We start from the raw sequence: 23,339 nt of genomic DNA, 5'->3' as shown, positions 1-23,339 counted from the left end.
TCACAGTTTATTAATTATCTAGTTGATAATGGTGAAATTCGCAACGCAGCTAAGCCCCGAATGAGCCAATATGTAGCTCTCGAAAACAAAACCACGGAAAGAATGCACGGGAGAAACGAAGTGCTGCGACACCGGGTTCTATAGGAGCATCCAACCTACGGACTGATAAAACTGAAAGTTATGCGCGTTTGGTCTATGGAATAAAAGTTCGATAAGCCAATGTAACGATTATTACATAAGGATAGCATATCCGATTTACTACTATAATTAGTCACGCGGCAACCTGCGAAAAGTTTAACTTTTTAAGATAACATTTTACAGAAGGGGTGGGGAGGATGGGTAATCAAGCTTCTTAATCTTAAAGCTTCTTTTTCGTAGGTGTCTCCAGTGAGTAGCCGTCGCACGAACGCCACAAGATGAGACAACACTCATGCACAAGAATTGGCGCAACCTAAACTTATCCGCTCAAAAAAGCAAATTTTCTCTGTGATGAGGCCTACTACTATGCTGACACCTTCAGAAGTCGTCTTGTCACGTTAATGATTTGGGTATATATTTGCTCTCGCTACCAACGCTGAGACATCTGGTTGTCCTCCAGAGGCACAATATAAACAACGGACAGAATTGTTTCGAATTGCGATCTAGCTGCTGATAGATGCTTAACGAAATTCTTTTAAGTTAAAAAAGGAGACACCAATGACTATTTCATCACCTTAGCTCAGTTACCTTTAACATCAATAATGAGCGCCCCCGACTCCATTTCGTGCAGGGAAATTTTAACGTGATCTTGAAAAATAACACACCGTAGGAGATGGTCCCACGCTGTTAGGAACCACAAGCGATAACAACCATCGCCATACGTGCGGCCCCGGACATTTCTGTACAATCTCTGGCCTGAAACCTACCGTGCCGAAGCTATTTCTAGCCTACTGCTCATCGTTCTGCGCAGCACGAGGAACCTGGTCAGCCGGCTACTCCTAGTCCATCTCCGAGCTTATAATCGGCTGACTGCAGCAGAAGGCGGACGTCCATTGAGTAGTTGTTAAAGTGCTCGGCCTGAAGCCGCATGAGCGCTGCTTCGGTCCCTCGACTACCGCGCGATGTTTGAAATTTGTGCGAATGGACGGACCGACGGCCACGTTCAGGCCATTCCCTGTAGCTCATAAATCTTGCCAAGGTTGACGACTGGGCGTGTTGGTATAGCATATTAGAGGTTGGATTGCGCAACATTTCGACGAGACACACAGAAGAGTGTGTGTCTGTGTTCTGTGTGTCTCGTCAAAATGTTTGCAATCCAGCCTCTAATAAGCTCATAAATGGTGCTTGCAGTTAAAAAAAAGAAGGAAAAGAGAGAGAGCGAGAGAGAGGGACATAAAGATAGAGATAGATAGATAGATAGATAGATAGAGAGAGAGAGAGAGAGAGAGAGAGAGAGAGAGAGAGAGAGAGAGAGAGAGAGAGAGAGAGAGAGGCATCACAGGCCGAAAGTTTGACGCGAAAGTGAGCAGGAGGTCCTTACACAATCTTTGCAGTCCCAGAGATTTTAAGTCGCGCATTTCTGCAATGGAAATTTACAATCGCTGTATCTAAAACGTATACCTTCCGTTAATTATTCTTTCTTAACGTTCGGCATCATGTTGGCAGGCATCACTACAACATGCCACGAATAGTGCAACTACTGCAGCTCCCACGCAGTAGCTACACGCGCTTCTAGTTGAACCTGTTTAGCGCCCTCCTCATTTCCTTCAATGTAACGCACCTGTAAGGCAAGTTGCAAAAAAGAGAGAGGAGAGTCGAATAATGCACTTTCTACCTCAAATGAGGAAAACAAAAGCGACGTTTTTCCTGGACATGTGGCACACGGAATCGAATGTACCTGGACGAAAGTGCTAACAAACGCGAACACGCCTCGCACGCGAGGATAAAGCGGCGAAGCTATATATGCATGGAAGGTGCGTGGGTGGCCCAGAAGTATTTGCTGGGAACGGTCCTTTGCGAAAATGAGAAGCTTCGCCTAGATATATGCCTGCAAACTACTTAAGGACTGGTATTGTTCCCAAAACTTCTCTACTGTAAAGGCGTTTCCCTATCGAACAGCGTTCCAACACCAGTCAATCATGATAACGACAGGCATGGTAACGAGACAAACAACGCGGCGATAGCCAGTAGCAGACGGCACTTGCATAAGAGAAATTTCGTGAATCCAGGACAAAATCTTTAACAGCTAAGAAAAGAACAAAGATCGAATATTAAAAAAAGAAGGAATAAAAAGGAAAAGGTCTGGCGTTTATAAAAAAAGAGAAAACAGTTTACAAAGCTTTCCCAAGGCGCAAATATGACGGGGTTTACGAAACCTCGGTAAATCTTGCGCCGCGCACGAAAGTGATACGCCGGTACGCATTCGACTGAAACGTATGTTATGGGCAAGGTTGACGAGGGAGAAGTGCGGCTGCAAAGGGTCAGGATGGGTCGAACTCGCTTGCAGATGGCATCGGAGAGCTGCCAATGCTCACAATGATCATCACAGCGCTGCTACGGTACATAGAAAACGAATTGCGAGCGAGCGGAACACGGCCCTGTGCTTTCACGTTTGCGGCTCTCTCTCTCTCTCTCTCTCTCTCTCTCTCTGCCGACGCGGAGAAATTGCCGAGCATTATTTGAGGAGACGCCGGTAAGCAAGCGGCGCGTTAACCGCCGAGCGGCTGTAACTACACTACATCGTTCCACATCGTTAGCCCAGACGCTCTTTCGCACTCGCTGCAAACACGGCCGCCTGTAACGCACGATGAAAACAGCAGCAAGCCATGGCGCTCCGCCGCCGCCGCCTCAGAACCAGAGGCAAGCGTTTCGAACCTAATCTACGACAGCCAAGTCGTTCAAGCGCCGCTGCAAAGGGGGCGGGGGGGCGAGACGAGGCCGGTCCGTCTACGGAGTCGTCGGCCGCCGCCGTTGTGAAATGTCGGACTCAATAAGGGCGCACCGGCGCCGCCAGAGACACGCACGCAAACACGCACCGCACGCACGCACCGCGTGCGAACGCCCGGTCGGCGGCGGCGGCGTTGAGTTCAGCGGCGATCAGACAGCCAGCCGAGCCCGGAGAGTTGGTCCCCGGGGGATATGGGGCGAATTAATGGCAGCATGCGGAGAATTAATTACGGGAGGCGAGCGTACGCGCCTTTATGCGGCGGGTGCCACCACCTCGCAACTTTCAGCGCGCACCTCCCCCACCAGCACCACCACAGCCGCTACGGAGCTAGCTGGCTGCTCGAGCGGCGAGTCGGCTGCGATTCGCAGGAGCGTGGCCGCGGACGCTAATAAATTGCGAGGGAGAAAGCAAAAGTTGCGTGCAGGGCTCTTCTGCCGAGGACAGAGGGCGGGTTCGGCGATTCGTCCGGATACACAGATGCCTCCTGGACGTCAGACTGCCCGGCGCCAAGTGGAGAAACGAACACGACAGGGAGGATATTACGTGTCAGAAAAGAAACGTCATTACGAACCGGGTCTCTATTCATTCCCTGGCGGATTGCGCAAATCCCCCGTCTGTGGAAAAAAAGTTTTTCTTTCGTTTAAGAGGAATGTTTAACTGCGAAGGGGCGTAGTAAAAACGAAACGCCCATTCACTCCGCAGTCTCTTACATTAATAACATAGATTTCTAACAGGAAGTCCTTCGTCTTTCGGGACCCCCTTCTGCAGTAAGTTCACGACGCATCCTGTTATGAACTTGCATGCATATATGCGAATATAAAATAATCTGAATGGGGAGACAAGAAGATCAAATGGTTAGCGAGACAGAAAAAGAACGCCTAAAGAAGGCCAGTGGCTATATGGCCACTGGCCTTAAAGAAGACCTTGCATATATCACGATGTACATTTCATTCATTGTTAAATACGTTGATAAATGGCTCCTAGCAGTCACTTCTCGCACGTAATTTGCAAGCCAAATGGTTAATGTCTATGAGTTGCCCGCACCAGGAAAAAAGAAACGAACAAACAAAGATTACGAACATCTATTCCAGAAAAAACGCGCAGTCGTTCGCGTTTCTGCGTGCGCCAATGTATACAAACATAGGTCAGTGAACTCATTCATGAGTCGACTTTAAGAGCCATTCGTAAGTCTGAAGGAGCCCCAGTAGGTATGAAATGAGCGTTCGCTGCACGGTGTATGCTGCAACCGCTGCAAGCCTGGAACATGTAGGCAAGGCTTCCTACGCAATGTTTTCCCAGCCATCAGCAGTATTCTTTATTAATTAAACCCTTAATTAAACTTGAGACAGAAAAAAAAAAGAGTGAAAGGCAGAGTAGTCAACCAGACGCGCATCCGGTTTGGTACACTGTATGCGAATGAAAGACGGTTACGTGATAAAAAGAAAGAGAACATTGGGTGCGCTTTCAGCTGCGGGTGCGGCGTAGATACAGTCGCGCTCAACATGAGCTGCAACACTGTGCCCGTGGTCGAAGGGGCTCCAAGACAGCATGGCGGCGCCGGCAAACAAAACATCGGAGAACTAAACACCCCTACGTCTGCTGGTAGTTACAAAAACATTTTTTTTTTATGTCAGCGCGATCATGCTGTCTTTGAGCCCTTTCAACCACGGGCGCTAGGTTGCAGCTCATGTTGAACGCGACTGTACGTCTCAGAGCAACACAGTGTTCGTGAAAGGCTATGTAGTACAGGGCTCCGAAATAATCTTGAACACATGGATTCATTCAGCTGCACCCAAAGCGTGCTACACAAGCACTTTTCCACTCCGTAATGGGGCAAATGCGGCAAGGAGTCGAACTCGAGATTTTGAGCTGAGCAGAAGAACGCCACATCCACTAAGCCACTGTCGCGGGACAGCATATATTCTTCCCGAAAGCTTTTCATTCCTTACTCCACAATTCAATTAGGAGGAAGCTTTAGCTCGAAATTATCTTCGAGTTGCGAAATTAAATACGCTCGGCTTCAAAAGTTAACAAGGCGCGAACGTCGGAAGAAGCGGGATATTTCGAAGCCTCGGTATGCACGCTGGCATCAAGATCTGCAGCCTGGACTATGCCATGGTCAAACAACATCGTGAAGCATTGTTTTGAGAGCTGCACGCAGGCATGCATAAAGTATAAGCGGGAAGAAAGTAAGCAGAGTCAACTCCAGTTGTCTTCTACGTAACGCGAAGTAGGTATCACGACGTAGGTGTCGTTCGTTGTGATAACCACAAACTTGGGTTTTCGTCACTGAAGAGCGAGACATACCCAGGGGCCCACATTTTTAGACTGGGCTATCTTCATGATCGGCCCACGAAAACGCCAAATACTCGGTCAGATATCCATTGCAGAAAACTGGGTGGGACTCGTCAGGTATGCTTAACATAGGATAGGATAGGAATAAACTTTATTTGTCCAGCAGTTGTTGATGTTGGTGCCCGGGGCTCGGCTGCCAGGGGTCCATCGCCCGAGGAAGATCTTTCGAGATCCTCGGCAACGGCCCTGGCCCGCTGGACGGCCCACTCCTGGTCTTCGGGTGCCTCGCTGAGGAGGGCGGCTTGCCATCTCTCAGCGAGGCGCCCCGCTTCAGAAGTTTCCGCTGTTGTATTCCCCCTTCCTCTTTGCCCTTGTTCCACGTGGCGTTGGCATTCCCAAAGCACATGGGCCATATCGGCCCGTTCGTGCTCGCACCACGGGCAGCCGGGCGACGGGTGCAGTGCGGGCCACAGGCGGTGCAGGTGGTAGGGGTGGTGAAAGTGCCCGTCTGCAACCGTCTCAGGTCGATCGCCTGGGACCTGTCTAGACGCCCGTGGGGTTGTGGATATTTTCTTCTTTCTTTCCGATAGTGACCAATCTACTCTATGTACGTTGCCGGAAACTCCCTGACATCGCAGTCGGCGTCCGCGTGATCCCCAGCTCCGTCCGCCGCGATTTGTGTTGTATTGGTAACGACAGCGGCCGCGTCAGACGGGGTGGCAGCCGCCGTCGCCGTCACTCCTCCGCTGGGGTCCCGCACAACAACGGCAGCGGCTGCCCATGCTTAACGTAAATAACAGCTTACTCGCGCAGCCATTGTCCAGTCAACTTAATATATGTACAGTCGGCAAATATATGTGAGACGCAGAAATGTTTTCTTCTGGCCATGACTGCTGTTGAAAAATTCAGAGCCATTGCACTCTGTGGAGGTGGATGACCAGCGGAGCTGTATATAACTATAAATAATAATAATAATAAAACAACCAAACAATATTGCACAAGTATGCAGTTTTTTACGTTTATTTGTATTTACGTTTATCTCGTGACCATAGTAATTATTGCTTTATGGTCATGGGCTCTGTGACGGCCATGGGCTCCGTGGCGACACTGGAGATATTCTTAGCGAACGTTAGGTCTATGCACGACCGAAGGCGCGTCGTGGGGACCTTGGTCTTGGTGTAACATTGAAGGCCGAACTTTCCCAAGAGAAATGCCAAGAACCACTTTCCGTCGGGAAAAGACACACCGACGTTAAGGTCACCCACAATGACGATGGGGTTGGGGTCCACCGCCAGTATCCCCGCAAATATGTCGTTCATGAATTCTTCAAGGTCCCTCTTTGACGTCCCAGGGTGAACTTATACGGTGTCTACGACGACTCCGCCCCCAGTCTGTACGGCGCACGCGTCGGCAGATTCCACGGCGACATTCTCGCCCGTCGTCGGTAAGGCATACGGCGCAACGGCCGCGCTGTCGTTGTTTGCGTGGATCGCAAAGCCACCCGCAAGGCAATCGACGCACCTGCTGCACAAGACGCCAGTGTGGCCATCTACCTGAGACAGGACGTCCGCCCAGGTCTCGGACAGGAACACGAGAGGCAGCCTCTGAGCATGGCATCGTGGACGATATCCGAGGCGTGAAGACGCAGTGATCTCACGTTCAACGCGGCGAGCGCGAGCGAATGTGGCTCGAGGAGCCGAGCAGCGCACGCCTTGGTTACAGTAGGAAGATGCTGTGTGTCTAAGCGCATAAACCAGTCCAGAAGGTCGCGACCCAAGTTTTCTTTGGCATGGTGGAACGTGTGATCACCCTTCGCGTTAGGATTGTAGAGGAAGTTGACGTCGGTGCAGCGACTCAACGTACACTAGCTTCTGTGGATGTCTCCGGTCATACACATATATACCACGTCATGATACGATGGGCCCCTGAGACTTGTGCGTGCTGACCGCACTATAGCTTAAACCACCGGAAACTGCCTTTGCCTTTCTTTCTATCTTTCTAGTCTTTCTATCCAGGGTGGAAGGTGAAGGTACACAACTCGATGGGCACCCAATCGGCCATGCTCTTGATCCCCCGTCTTCGAGCAACATTCACGAGGGGGGTTTGCTTTGATCTGAGCCAGACGGCCAGTATGTGGAACATCATATTTCACCCAAATGCGCACTGCATCGCGTGTGTCTCCTTCCCTGTGCTCTCAAAGCACACCGACGGCACCGTTCCCGAGTCCGTCCTTCACATCGATGTTGAACGTGGCCCCCAGCGAGCATGTCGGCTACCTTGGCCTGTCGGCTACCTTGGCTACAGGCTCGTCGTCGAACCTGTATCCGAGGTACACATCAACTGCTCTAGCGTCGTGTACGTCTCCCACACCTTGTAGGGCAACATCGGTGTTTAACGCATCGACGTCCTTATTAGAGTAGAAGAGTTGCACAGCACCGGGCGCAACGACCAATGTTCGATCGGCGCTGACAAACCGACTTTCCATGGCGCGCACCTCTTCCGGGTGGAGGGCCCTCCCGCCCCCGATTTTCGTGAGAATTGCCGAGAACGCGGCGGCCTTTTAACGCACAAGCGGCCGCAACGGGAAGTAGGCGACACGATGCCACTACACCTCCAGGCTGAACACCTCGTGAAAAAGAAACACCTCGTGAAAAAGAAAGATGAGTTGGCGCACTTACCTGCGCACTGCAATGCCTGTCGCTGTGCACCTCTTTTTGAGGAGATAAAGATTCTGGGCAGAAGCCATGACCAGACTGCACGTGAACTGATGGAGGCTTACCATATAAATAAGAAAGGCGAAGATTGTGTTAGCGATACCTCCATTAGGTTGTTTCAAGCGGAAATAGATTTTTTTGATAATTGGTTGCCACGCTAAGCTGATGTGCATTCTTGTTTGCCGCGATCTGCGCATGTTCCTTTTGCCTATATATGCCCACTGGCTGCTATGAATAAAACAGTTGAAAGTTACCGCCTGTGCTGTGTATGTGTTTTCTTCCTATGTCCCCGTCTTTTTTTGCGGTCAATATGATTTGCAGTAAATACCAACTAGGCCAAACTGAAGTTCTTCTGAACACCTCGTGTCCACGTACACACCTAAAGACCTCGCTAGCACGAACCGGAGGCAGTTGTCGCGGATCGCCGCACATTATGATGTCCAGACCGCCGAACTACTCGCCGTACTTATACGTGTTCTGTACATCGTTCGCCTACAGTCATATCCCCTACAGGCCCGTACCACCTTAAGCAATGGCCCATACCCCCGCAAACGCGGACCACATGATGATAGTTTTTGCACACACACATCTTGCGTAAAACAGGTAAACCCTAGTAAGTGTTGAAAGCAGCCTTTCACGTAGGCCTTCCACTATTTCCACAAGCCGCCGCGGTGGCTCAGCAGCTATGGAGTTCTACTGTGCACGAGGTCCCGGGCTCGATCCCAGGCCACGGCGGCCGCGTTCAGATGAGCGCGGAATGCAACAACGCTCGTTTACTTAGATTCAGGCGCACGTTAAAGAACCGCAAGTCACCGACATTAATCCGGAGCCCTCCACAGTTGTGTAAACCATTGTGAAATTTCGAGACGTTAAACCCCACGATTTAACTATTTATTCTATAAAATATTGCCGAAATCAGGTAACTTGAAATCATATTACACCACAATTTAACGACTCTGTAACATCACGCCGAAAGATATCGAAATATGCTAACCTCAATCAAGGGTGCTCTCAAGTTATACTAAGATACCGATAAGGTCATCTGAACTTGCGGGTCATAAAGATAAGTACTGTGATTTTTATTGTTATTTCTTTATTGTTCAGCATCAGTGTGACTGTTGTACGCCAGATAAATGTCTAGTAATGTAATGCGGAACATAAAGCGCGAACGTGTGTCATCTGCTGTGTGCGTATTGTGCCCGCAGGTCCAGCCTTTTGTCGGACCAAGAGCACTTGGCTTCTACGGAATATTTCGCCTTGAGACTGTCTCAAGCGGAAAAGACAAAGAAAGCGCTCACTTAAATTTGGATAGAAACTATAGTCGCTGACAACAGAATAATGCAGTGGCAAATACACCGTTATCCGACTGAGAAGAGAATTTGTATTGATGCGCCAGCCAACAATGCACTCTCCTTTGCGTGACGTCACGGTGCAGGCGAACTACTTTCGATATCACCGTCTCTTGAGGACTATGTTTTGGAGCTCGATGGCACAGAAGACAGGTGAAGTGCGGCTTAGTGGGCGGAGCTTGTACTGAATTCTTACGTTTGTCGCCAAGTATCAAAAAAGAACGCTAAAGCTATCACCAGTACATCTAGTGTCAGATAAAACTGTAATCATAAAGGGGTACCACTCGTGAAAATAAAGCGTAAAAAGTGCACTTTCATATCGGCTTGGCTTGACACGGCTATGCGTTTGCTCACCCGAGTTCACCATGGTCGCCCTGCTTGTAAGTGATCGCGCTTCCCGTACTATTGCGGCTGACGCGGTCAAATGCGATCCTGAATGAAGAGCTACGAGGTTCAATCTTGGCTCGGAGAACTTTTTTAATTTCCTGAGGAACACACATGCTACTCGCCGGTATGTTATTGTCGTTTTCCTTTTGTATACTATATTATGTATGACACGTGCAGGAACGGGAATCCAGAATTTATCTTGTCGGTAATGTCAGGATATCAGGGCCCGACTCTCGGGGCAGCTCGGCAATCGCACCGCAGGCGGGCCTCTGACGTTGCTGTGGGAGCTACATGAAGAGCTGGAAAGCAGTCCTTGAAAAACGAATGCTCCTGCCTCTGTTGCTGCAAACCTTGCACACGAATAAACATGCCCACTGAACTTCCGCCACGAGCGACAAGACAGATCATAATTGCGAATGAGGCACAAGTATGAAATGGATCGGCTAGTACGACAGACAGTCTCTCACCAGTACGCAGTACTCGTCAGTGAGATGCTGAGAGGGCGGATGATATAGCAGTGCTTCAGTTAACAAAGCGTATCATGTGCGACGCATGTTCGGGGAACGCATGGCGCGGACCTTACTCTCGATGCTCACGTTAGAGCCTTGAAGTCTGTAAGTTTCCGGGCGGGCAGGGCAGACGACGCAGTATACATGACCCTGGGAACCATCGCGCTAACTTTGTAGCATGCTACGGGATGCGAAGCACGCGTCAAAACATAATGGCGTAATGAGGCTTGTACGACGAAAATATCGCTGCAACGTCATACACTGGCACAAAAGACTTATCTATATACTTGCTTGCGTTTCACGTCATGGCGCTTTGCTTACCTAATAGGGCCAATGCAGGGGATTGGACAAGAAGTCGGCGTTTAAAGGAAGGGGGATAAAAACCGGTAGGTGAAGGTAAGGCAGGGTAAGCCGGAAATCGCACAATACTGAAACAGACCAACTTGAGAGACAGATTTTTTCAGGAAAGTTTACGACTTCCTAAAGTACCGCAAATGTGAACGTATTTAAATCATTTCCATTGACATACGCCATTTCTGTATTTAGTTTCCTTGCAACCTTCGTGCTCTTTCTGTCATTCACACACTACCCCATCTTTCTGCTCTGGCACATACCAATATTTATTTCAATCTTTATATATATATATACACACCGCGCTATTTGTCATTTTATGCTGCAATCATATTTGGAAAAACTGACGACAAAGTTCGCTAACAAATAAAACAGCATATAATTAGTCAGTCATCACGTGGTATCCGTCCAGGCCTTCAACACAAGCATGATCAGCTAAGAAACTCAGCACATCAAAGCAATCTCTGTATAGAAGAGCCAGGTGTCGGCGATCATCCGATGAAAGCTCGAAACTCAAAATTTACGCTGAGATAATCAGACTAATATAATCAAGCGATGATTGATTGGCGCTCATAGTTAGCGAGAATATCATGATAGTTATTTGCCTTCTACTAAGAATTAGTCTGAGCGTCGAGTTACGACTAAGTATATGATTTTACTATCTCATCGCATCGTATTTCTTACATTTCTAAATGAAGGAGGAGGAGGAGGAGGAGACCAAGGGGAGGAAAGACAGGGAGGTTAGCCAGTGTAAATACCGGCTGGCTACCCTGTGGTGGGGAAAGTTACCGCAACGACAATTAAGCACCTTTTGTGAGCACCTTGATCGAGTACTAACTAAGAATTAACTTCGACTTTGAGCGCATTGCAAGCTCCATTGAAGCGCGCCATTTCCACCCATCGTTCCCCGTCGCCAGCGTTTTCGAAGCGCTGTTTGCCTTATAGAATAGTGGCAGACAAGTACGTGCGTCAATCATTCAATGAGAAACAGCTTGTTTCCTCAAAGATGAAGGAAATCTACGGTCTAATCCTGACAGTTGGTGGGATTAAGAACGTGAAAACGTTCAAAAGCCTTACCTATGCCGCGATTGACGACCACGACGACCAGAACGTAGGACTCGTGCCGTGTCCTAAGCTCAAGAGTAGTCCACGGGAGAGCAGGCAGCTCGAAAAGCGCACGGTAACTCAATCCAACGCAAGTCAAGTGCACGGCCACCTGACGGCGCCAAGGGCAGGCACGTTTGTAAACGGGCGCGCGCTCGGTATAGCGTGAGATACGGGCACCGCTTGAAAGGTCGGTCACAACACAAAGAAACAATCACAGCGGTAAATCCAATGCACGGAAGCAACGATCACGCGCTGTTTCTGTCGAAGCGTCGCCGCACGAGAAGGACGCGAGGCTCCTGTCAGTGTCACGTACAGGAAGGGCGCGCAGTAACTCGATCGTGCCTGGGCGCGACCAGTTGCAGCACAGGCAATCACATCACACTGACGTCCCAAGCGCAGAACGACTGCACACCACCACTCGAAACAAGGAAAGGAGCCAGTATGACGTTTGCAGCGGCAGCAGCAGCAGCAACAGCAACAAATGCAACGAGAGCGATGATCCCGTCGCTACAGTCTGTCTTTCTTTACTACTCCGGTGAGTGACAAGTGGCGCGGTGCTTTCTGGGTGTCCGCGAGAAAATGGAGAGGGAGATCATTGACGGACGTCCGAGACGGGACGACGGGAGAGATGACCGTCCGAGATCGATGTGACACCTCCGGACGACGTCAAAAGGGTCGCGACTACACGACGCGCACAACGCCGGCGGCAGACATCGTCCACCTTGACGGCTGCTGTACTCCAAAGGGGCGGAGCGTGGCGCCGGTTTTACGCACCAGCTGCTGTTGCAGCGGCGCGGCGTGCGGCCATGCTGTCCTAGTGGACTCCGAGCTGCGACTAGCGTGGAGGCGCGCAAAGCCGCCGACCCGCAGTGGCGCCGCCGCTGCCGGCGGCTGGGGAGCGTTCCATTCGCAAGCACGGGGGAGAGGTTGCGCGCGCGTGAGGAGCTACGCCAGAGGACGGAGAGGCCGCCACAGAGCGCACGTCAGAGAAAAACGCAGTGGCAGGCTACTCTTCAGCATCACGGCTCACAGCCATGGGGCGCATTCTGTCAGCGTCCACCTAGTGGACGGCCCATTTCGGCAGCCGCTGATTGGCTGGATAGGTACTAGCGAGAAGGACGACTGGCTGGGAGCGCCTGCCTCGTTCTCGCTCGTACCACAGCTCAGCCAATCAGCATTTCAACAGCAGTCGAGTTGGACAGTCCCATTAAAAAGAAAAAAATTATGGGGTTTTACGCGCCAAAACCACTTTCTGATTATTAGGCACGCCGTAGTGGAGGACTCCGGAGATTTCGCACACCTGGGGTTCTTTAACGTGCACCTAAATCTAAGTACACGGGTGTTTTCGCATTTCGCCCCCATCGAGATGCGGCCACCGTGGCCGGGATTCAATCCCGCAACCTCGTGCTCAGCAGCCCAACACCATAGCCACTGAGCAACCACGGCGGGTGACAGTCCCATTAGATGGACACTCACAGAATACCGCTCTAGAGTCACTGGAATGCCGCTCCAGCGCTGCTCTACACGGATGCAGACGGCACGCATCGCCGCGCGCCGATTCAGCCTTCTCCGCTGTTCATCACATGCTCTCGAGAGTTCCATGGGGCGCCTTCGTTAAAAAAATTGTGAAATGAATGGATACAACTTTTTTACAAGAACACAACCATGTTCCTTTCTTTCAAATCTTCAACATGATCAAGTTAGGATCAGTTACATAAACAGATGGAATCGCCTCAGTCGCGTATAGTTTTGATACTTTGCTAAAAATTATTCCTCGTTGGTAATTTACAAAAAAAAAAGAATTAACGACCGTTTGTTAGAGCAACATTGTTTATAGGAGTGACAGGATGGTTGTCTAAGGAAACGCAGTTGAAGCCGGCGTCCAGAGGATTAGATAGAGGAATGAGATTAGAAAATTAGCAGGCACTGCATAACGTCCACTAACATAGGACATGGGTGATTACAGGACGCTGGAGGAAGGAAGGGACCTAAATTGGGGGCCTTAAGCTTCATCCGACAGGGAACGTAAATTGACGTGTGATGATCGTGCGTACTTCTTGGCAGCGCAAGTGGAAAACCAGCTTATGTTCGCCTTAGCAAACGTACCTGAAAATTGTGTTACGTGTCGCGTGAGCCGGCATGCAGGGCTGAGGACATTATCATAGTGAGCTACTGTGATTCGCCTCCCGGATTAAACCTGCAGTGAAACGATGCATAATTATCATCACTTTGAAGAGAGAGAGAAATATCTTGAACAAAATACAGAGAATTTCGCCGGCGTATATGTAAGCGCATACATGTTACTCCGCATAGGGAAGGGAATCGGTGACAGAAAGGCCCTAGGAAGAGGAGGACGGGATAAGGAAACAACTGCAAGAAAATTTATGGTCATGGTATGTGCAGGGCAAATAGTGATGTTGATTTTGATGTAAGCCGGCTAGAACTTGACAATTAAGTCAATGTATGGAAGGAATAAAGGAGGCATATGACCTAATATATTGATTCCTAGATATACTCGATTTTGACAAGCAGACTCATTCTGCTGAAATTACATGTTCTTTCATCTCTGAAACCGGAACATTCGAACAAAATCTGTTCCTCGATTTCTAACGCACCACAGCTATCACAAGAAGTGTTGGTGCTCAGTCCAAGACGGCACAGATGAATGCAGCGTTCAGACGAAGCCGATGACGCACTGTCTCGAGGTGACGTGGAAATTGATGTGGAAGTGTTTATTTAAACGCGGTGTCATCAGAGTGCAAAGAGATGTTGATGATGTGACAGACTCTACAGTCGATTCCTTTGCGCGTGGGCCTATTTATCTGCAATGCTGACGCTTCGGATATTGTTAAGTATATTTGTCAAAAATCAATTAAATGTGGACCTCTGCGGGCAGCTAGATCGCTTTTTCATTTCTGCATAGGCCACAGTGTTCAGTAACCCATTATTATGCGCAGTATGATCAGCGACGGAGGCTATATAATGAATGTGACTAATGTGTCGAGTTACTGGATGTTACTGTTGAAGAAAACTAGCGCAAGAATTAATTCTTCTGCTGGATATTGGTTACAAGGCCTGTACATTTTTGCATATGCTTGGTAGGGCCGCTTGTGATCCCGCGAAGATGACCCATCGTCATGATGGTTGCTGAAGGATGTGAATAATGGCTTCTGTTATACCATAAATTATTCCAGCAGAACCCATCACACGATGAATGTCGATGTCAATGGGATTAGTACTGAAGCAGCGCAGCGGCACACCATACAGCCCCTACGGAAACGCGCCACTTATGAAGAGTGTATGCAGCCTCCCTCGCGCTTCCCCTCTAGACACACTGTGTCATCTTTAGCGGCACCGGCGCGAAGGCCGCGCCTGTCGCTTGAGTGAATTTATTCAGACAAGTTTGTCTGAATTCCGCCCAACGTCGGAGACATTTGAAAGCATTTCTTGTCATTGAAGCGCGGCACACACCCAGTTGAGCCCGCCCAGTGACCTAAGTTTGCTTTCATTGAAGGATGGCACATACCCAATGGCACGTGCCCATTGACCCAAGTTGGCGTGAGAGAAGATTTGTGAGGAGTGGCGTTTACCCAGTTAAGCATGCCTACTGACCAAAGTTGACGCCAAAGAAGTCTTGAAATCGGCACATAGCCAGTGGAACGTACCCATTGACCCAAGTTGGCGTCAAAGAAGATTAGTGAGGAGTGGCATTTACCCAGTTATGCATGCCTACTGACCCAAGTTGACGCCAAAGAAGTCTTGAAATCGGCATATACCCAGTGGCACGTACCCATTGACCCAAGTTGGCGTCAAAGAAGATTAGTGAGGAGTGGCATTTACGACAGTTACTCGTGCCTACTGACCAAAGTTGACGCCAAAGAAGTCTTGAAATCGGCATATACCCAGTGGCACGCAGTGGCGTAGCCAGAAATTTCGTTCGTGGGGGGCTCACTTTGCAGCTCGGCCTCCTCCTAATCGAATTAGTCGAAGGAACTATATATATATATATATATATATATATATATATATATATATATATATATATATATATATATATAGTTCCTTATACATATGTATATATATATATATATATATAGTCATATAATGAGAAGCCAACAAACACTGACACCAAGTACAACATAGGGGAAATTGCATGTGCTTAATAAATGAAATAAAGTAATGATAAATTAATGGAAATTAATGTGGATGAAAAAACAACTTGCCGCAGGTGGGAACCGAACCCACAAGCTCTTGAAACTCTTGGAACCGAACCCATGAAACTTTTTTCATCCACTTTAATTTCCATTAATTTATCATTACTTTATTTCATTTATTAAGCACATGCAATTTCCCCTATGTTGTACTTGGTGTCAGTGTTTGTTGGCTTCTCATTATATGACTAATAAATATCGGGCCCCTCGGTTAACCCCCTTTCTTCTCGTTTATTACATAACGAGGGTCTCGAATCCGGCAACATTGATGCCTTCAGGTAGCATATGTGGGTTTATTGACCAGTTGCCTTCACCCGAAAAGATCACGCTCTCGTGACGCCTGCGGCAAAAAAGACGTTCCACGTCCGCCGCCAAGGTCTGTGAGTGGGGGCGCTGGCTAACACTCCCAGGGTTCTACTAGTACACATAAATACCCAAGAAAGTGGATGGGGAAACGCCGCCGCGGTAGCTCAATTGGTAGAGCATCGCACGCGACATGCGAAGGTTGTGGGTTCGGTTCCCACCTGCGGCAAGTTGTTTTTTCATCCACTTTAATTTCCATTAATGTATCATTACTTTATTTCATTTATTAAGCACATGCAATTTCCCCTATGTTGTACTTGGTGTCAGTGTTTGTTGGCTTCTCATTATATGACTAATAAATATCGGGCCCCTCGGTTAACCCCCTTTCTTCTCGTTTATATATATATATATATATATATATGTCTGTCATTCAACAACCATGTTTACATTGTCGTACATATGCAACGACCAGAGGAAAATCTAAATGACGCTTTCCTTTGTTAGAATGCATTGCGCAGGAGCAGCTGTCACCGGTTGTGTATTGCGAGTAATTGCTCCGAAATTACAGCCGCAACAGAGAGCACATATAAAAAGCAGGAGTTCCGCAAAATATACGAGGGGGAGTCAAATGAAAGTGAGCCAATGCGAATATATGACAAACGGGGTACTTTATTTAAAAGTAGTCACCATGAGTATTTAGACACTTGTCCTACTAACGAGTCGCGTAATTCCCGTCTCATAAGACTCCTTGGGTTGCTGCCTCAAAAATCTGTAAATAATTACATGTCATCTTCCGACACGAATCTGGTTCCCTTGAGCAGTTTTTTCAAATTTTACCAAATGTGGAAGACGCAAGGCAACAGGTCTGGGCTGCATGAGGGATGTTGCAGCATTTCCCACTTTAACTTTGCCAGTTTTGTATTAACCACATCAGCGACGTGGGAACGGGCAACGTCGTGAAGGAAGATGTTCCCAATGCTCAATTTTCCACGTCGTTTGTTCTTGATTGCGACACGCAGCCGATCCGACCTTTCACAATATCTGAAATGATTTAGAGTCTCTCCAGGTTTACAAAAATTGATCAATAATGGACCTTAACGATCTAAAAAGAAGTCAACACTTTTCCGGCAGAAATGACGGGCTTTGTTTTCCTTGGGAGTGGTGAATTCAAATGTTTCCACTGTAAGCTTTGCCGTAGTGTTTCAGGCTAGTAGTAGCGGCACCATGAGTCATTCCCGGTCACAATTGCAGACAAAGAGTCGTCGCCTTCATCTGGGGTTCTTTGACGGGCACTTAAATCTAAGTACACGGGTGTTTTCGCCTCCATCAAAATGCAGCCGCTGTGAGCGGGATTCGATCCCGCAACCCCGTGCTCAGCAGCCCAACACCATAGCCACTGAGCGACCACGGCCTTTTCAATTGTGTTGAGGGTGATTGCACGGTGGCTTTGGCCCGGGCATGGATCGTCTTTGTGACTTTCATGTCCTTCTTTGAACAGTTTGCTACAATGCTTCAAAGTGGCCAATGAAACGCAATCTTCCACGCACACGGCAGCCATACGGCGAATAATTTCTTTTTGGGAAACATCTTCATTTGTCAAAAACCTCACGACACAGAGCTGTTCAACTTTTGGAGGTACCATTATGTCACGCAATCATGTTCAACCCTGTGTATGAGAGCACTAAAGAACATTTAACCTCACCTCTGCGTGTCACTTGTAAATGAGATGCGTATGTGCTACGCGCACGCCTCGAAAATAATGAACCGAACCATTATTGCGCGGCACGGGTTGTCTCACTTTCATTTGACTCGCCTTCGTACATTAGAAATGCGAAGATACAATGGAATATACAAATGTGAAGATACAGCTTGATACAGGGCAAAAAATTGTCACTGGAAACAAAGTTCACTTCGCATATACACAAAACCTCGCAACAAGATGTTTAAATATACGTATAAGTGTCCAATAAATCTACGTACCTAAGAAAAAGCCACTATATATAATGCATCAAACAAGGCAAATAAACAGGTTGCGCAACCGCAGGTACACAGATCACAGCACCCCCCCCCCCCTCTCCCTCCACTCCCAAAATGTATCGCGTGCGACGGAAGGCGGCGCGCTTCCTCCCCGCTTTTCTCCCTTGCGCACACAAGAATGAGCCACCATCGTCGGCTCAACCCCTCCCCCTTCCCCCCACGCTTTCACTCGCACATAGAGCATGCGGTCACGATGTTATCGCCCTTGGCCTTTATTTATACGGAACATGAGGGCAACGGCAGGAATGCGCCTGGAGTCTTTGGCGTCAAATGTTTACAACAGCATTAAACCCACAAAGTTCCGGAATTGAAAATCTAAAGCACAACTTTGGAAATGTCAATGCACCTTTCGCATCAAAATGTTATGAGAACTTTATACCCGCAAAGTTTCAGAATTAAAATCCAAGCGCTCCGTAGATACTGCGACCTCCGTGAGATGCCGAGACGAGCCCGCTCGCCATCATAACGCCCTTGAATTTTTGTGCTCGGTGGGGCTCCTTGAGTTACAATATGCGAGTCATGATGCATGGGCGTTTCCGCGAAATCTAGCCCGATTTCTCAATGTTTGCTCTAAAATGTGTTTTCAAGCGTGAATTAAGGTCATTCTAGACAAAATCGAGCATAATTTCCGGCGCCGGGAGGTGTTTTCGTCGGCGGCGCATGAGAGCACGAAAAAATTTCGGGGGGGGCTGAAGCCCCATAAGCCCCCCCCCTGGCTACGCCCCTGGTGGCACGTACCCATTGACCCAAGTTGGCGTCAAAGAAGATTAGTGAGGAGTGGCATTTACCCAGTTACGCATGCCTACTGACCAAAGTTGAGGTCGAATAATAATAATAATAATAATAATAATAATAATAATAATAATAATAATAATAATAATAATAATAAACTCTTTTATTATTTCTATAAAACCAAATACATTCATCAGGCTTGCCAAAGCCACATTGGGCTTGACTGGCAGAGCGTGACAGGCAGCGTACAAACTGTTACAATATCGAGAAATAAAGAGAAGAACAAAAAAGAAAGAAAGAAATAGAGATACACGGAAGCGATAAATGTATATACATACACTGATACTCACATTGTACGCATTTATAATAGGTGTACGTATATGCACATATACAGGTTTGAGAAGACATCTGGCGCGTACAAGTATCAACATGCCTCACGATTACTTTGCGTGGCACAAAACGAGTAGATGATTATAAATAACAAAATGAGTCAAAACCACAAATGCTTCAATAAAAGCTGTGCAGGAACAAACTTTCTGATCACATTTTTAATCAAAGCCACCCTGTGGGCGCAATACAGGAGGAGGTAAGCAAGGTATATTTCTTTACATGTTATAGCCGCTTAAATCCGCACTCTTTAGTGCTTTCTTTAGCTTGTATTTTGACGTTGACTGTAGCATGTTACGGGGTAAATAATTAAACAACGCAGGAACATAGTATTCGCGCATTCTCTTGCGGTATTTTGTTGCACAACGAGGTATTTGATAACGCCATTTTGGTCTAAGGCTACGGGGAGTTACATATGGTGCTTTATAACGATTGTCCCAGAAATGTCTCCGGGCTATTGTGTGCAGTAGAACCGAAGAAAAATCTGGCATGGATAATGCCTCAAAAATGTCGGTGTTGCCTTCAAGACACAAGTCAAAACCTATAACTTTTAAAAGGGAGCGCATTAGTGAGTTAACTCTTTTTTGATAACGAAAAGCACAATGTCCGTAGGCAGTAATTCCGTATCGGACAACACTGTAGCACAACGCATGCGCGGTGGTTTTCCTGACTGATATGGGCATGAGGTGACGGATTTTATAAAGTAAGCAAAGCACTGAGCGAATCCTCTGACAGACATAAGAAACATGCGATTTCCATGACAGATCGCTGTCAAAACGCAAACCGACATATTTTACGGATTATGTGTAGTCGATAGGGGCGCAAGAACATGGATTGCAATGTGAATTATGTAATGTTACTTCCCTAGTCAAGTGTACTCTCTTTAATGGACTGCGAAAGCAGACAAGTTGTGTTTTTAATACGTTAATGCCGATTAAATTTGTGGCGAACCAGTCCATTGCCTTCGTTGCTGCTTCTTGTAGAGGAGAAGCTGCATCAGAATATTGACTTGCATGAGAAACTAACACTGTATCGTCTGTATACTGAAATATCTTAATGGGGACTGCCTTAGACAGGTCATTAACGTAAATGTTAAATAGGAGAGGGCTTAATACAGAACCTTGTGGAACACCGGCCGTTCCACAAGGTTCTGTACACTTCCGCCGTTTCGTGAGAAATTTCGCCGCCATAGCACGACCACTAACCGAGCGTTTCAAAAAAGACGCCCCTTTCCAGTGGGGCGATAACGAGGCCTCTGCATTCTCACATCTAATCGACATTCTCACAACGCCTCCCGTTCTGGCCCATTTCGATCCTTCTGCGCCTACCGAAGTCCGTACTGATGCCAGCGGTCACGAAATTGGCGCAGTACTGGCACAACGCCAGCATGGCCACGACCGTGATATCGCTTACGCCAGCAGGCTCCTCTCACCCGCGGAGCGCAAATATTCCATCACTGAGCGTGAGTGTCTGGCCCTAGTTTGGGCAGTTGCGAAATTCCGCCCCTACTTATATGGCCGACCCTTTTCCGTTGTCACAGACCATCACGCGCTTTGCTGGTTATGCTCACTGAAAGATCCTACAGGAAGACTTGGTCGCTGGGCCTTACGCCTCCAAGAATATTCGTATACTGTCACCTATAAATCTGGCCGTCTACACAAGGACGCTGACTGCCTGTCTCGCTACCCGGTCGACGAGCCTGACGTCGCCGACAGTAGCGCCAACGCCATTTTCTCTGTGTCTGCCTTCGCTAACATCGCCGATGAGCACAGTACCGAGACCTATCGCTGCGAGCACTTATCGAGCGTCTGCGCTCAACACCGACCGACGCGTCCGTTCGCCGATATGTCCTTCAGGGCGGCATTCTTTATCGAAGGAACTTCCTCCCTGACGGCTCTGATCTTCTTCTTGTCGTGCCAAAACAGCTACGACAGACTGTGCTCTTTGAGATGCATGACGCACCCACTGCAGGACATCTTGGGGCAACCTGCACGTACTTACGCGTCCGCCGCCGCTTCTATTGGTCTGGTCTCGCTCACTCCGTTCGACGCTATGTTGCTGCCTGTGATCCCTGCCAGCGTCGGAAAACACGTCAGGTGCTACCTGCCGGTCATCTCCAGCCGATCACCGTCCCTGTAGAACCGTTCTTTCGTGTTGGATTAGACCTGCTCGGTCCCTTTCCCATGTCATCATCTGGGAACAAATGGGTAGCTGTCGCGACTGATTACGCCACCCGATACGCTATCACGCGGGCTCTCCCTACCAGTTGCGCCACTGACGTCGCGGACTTTCTCTTGCGTGACATTATCTTGCTTCATGGCGCCCCGCGACAGCTGCTTACTGACCGTGGTCGAAACTTCCTCTCGGAAGTTATCGCTGACATTGTGCGTTCCTGCTCCATTCAACACAAACTGAATACCTCATACCATCCTCAAACCAATGGCCTGACAGAGCGGTTAAACCGTACTCTTGCCGATATGCTGTCCAAGTACGTTGCCAAAGACCACCACGACTGGGACATTGCCCTTCCTTACGTAACATTTGCGTACAATTCTTCCCGGCATGACACCGCCGGATTTTCTCCATTTTATCTACTGTACGGTCGCGAACCTACCTTGCCCCTAGACACGGCACTTCCTCCTGCTGCGATCTCAACAAGCGAGTATGCGCGCGCGACGCCATCGCTCTCGCCGACCATGCACGCCAGCTTGCCCGTGCTCGACTGACGGACTCGCAAACCACGCAGCAGTGTCATTACAACGCCCGCCATCGTGACGTACAGTTTTCGCCTGGTGCGCTCGTGCTCCTGTGGTTGCCCTCCCGTCACGTCGGACTTTCAGAGAAGCTCCTTTCGCGATCCACAGGGCCCTACCGCGTGCTGCGCCAGGTGACGCCTGTGACTTACGAAATTGCTCCTGTGGGTTCAACCTCGTACTCTCTTCTGGCATCAAGTGATGTCGTGCATGTCAGTAGGCTCAAGGCCTACTACACTGCTTCCGAGTCCGATCTTTAGTCGCTCCGGGACGGCGCTTTTGCAACCGGGGGTAGTGCTGCGGAGCAATATGTGCGATCACGAAAAGGCGAGCAGTGCGAAGACGACGACGACGACGATGAGAAGCTAGCGCGGGCTGTTGCCTCTTGGCCACACGCAGCGTATTTTATTGTAAATATACTTCTACATAGCTTCGTCTGCGTCTTCCTACGTAACAATATCATAAAATGTGAATCATAGTAGACGCGGCGCTGCTGCATCTTAAAAAAAAAAATAACGTAGAGCATTTCTCTCACCACGACGTTCACAGTTCGCGTGTTTTACGGAAGCACCTAGAAATCTAATTTACTTTGGCTACGCCTGTTTGAAGACATTGTCGCTGTATCACTGGTTACTATACGCTGTGTTCCTTTTCACTTCATACGTAAGCAGTGTGCTGGGAAGTCTTACGTAACGATTTGTTGTTGAATAAATTGAAGCGTTTTTTGCATAATGCTGTAAGTTGAACCTTTATATATTTCACTGTTCTTTAAACTCGAACAAGAATTATGTGTAGTGGGTTTGACGTGCGGGTTTTCTTCAGCTCTAAGTTCTTGAAGCCACGAATTGAGAGATAGCTTACTTTTCATAAACTGGGCTGCCTTCCCTCGTGCGTATATTGTTCGGTGAAATCAATCTGTGCACCTTTACAGCGAAGCTGCCTAGGATCCCGGGATTTCTTCGTGGCGTAACGTCGACAGAAAACTATCATCATCAACGGATAATACCCGAAATGCAATGGCTTATACCCCCTTAAGGCAGACGCTGCAAGCACTCATAAAAGTGAAGAAAACGTGCACACATTTTTTGGAATCGCGCGTACAATATGCAGAGCAGCATACGTTTCAATAAAGAGCAAGCTCAAAACAAGCATTCGAACCTCATAACTGATGATAAGGCGCTTCTGCGCCTACATGCAATGCGAAGCACCTAGCGCTCCCCGCATGTGCTTCCTGGTAAATATTACTGTGACGTAAGCTGCGGTGGTGACGGCAGCTTG

The 23,339-nt window shown here is 48.4% G+C and overlaps 1 protein-coding gene across 8 annotated transcripts in view; it reads right to left on the bottom strand.

Moving 5' to 3' along the window:
- Positions 1–23,339, bottom strand: part of LOC135903907 (leucine-rich repeat-containing protein 24-like) — a 1,007,861-nt gene that overhangs the window by 296,972 nt on the left and 687,550 nt on the right. For 2 of the 8 annotated variants that reach the window (XM_065434361.2, XM_065434372.2), the window contains exon 1: positions 11,609–12,481. The exons of the other annotated variants lie outside the window; for them this stretch is intronic. The gene's annotated coding sequence lies outside the window, so the exon portion shown is untranslated. Of the gene's footprint in view, positions 1–11,608; positions 12,482–23,339 lie in introns of those variants that run through there. 8 annotated transcript variants of the gene reach the window in all.

This window comes from Dermacentor albipictus, chromosome 3 (assembly GCF_038994185.2).
Source record: "Dermacentor albipictus isolate Rhodes 1998 colony chromosome 3, USDA_Dalb.pri_finalv2, whole genome shotgun sequence".
NCBI classification, from domain to species: domain Eukaryota; kingdom Metazoa; phylum Arthropoda; class Arachnida; order Ixodida; family Ixodidae; genus Dermacentor; species Dermacentor albipictus.
This window is presented reverse-complemented; position numbering and strand designations above follow the sequence as displayed.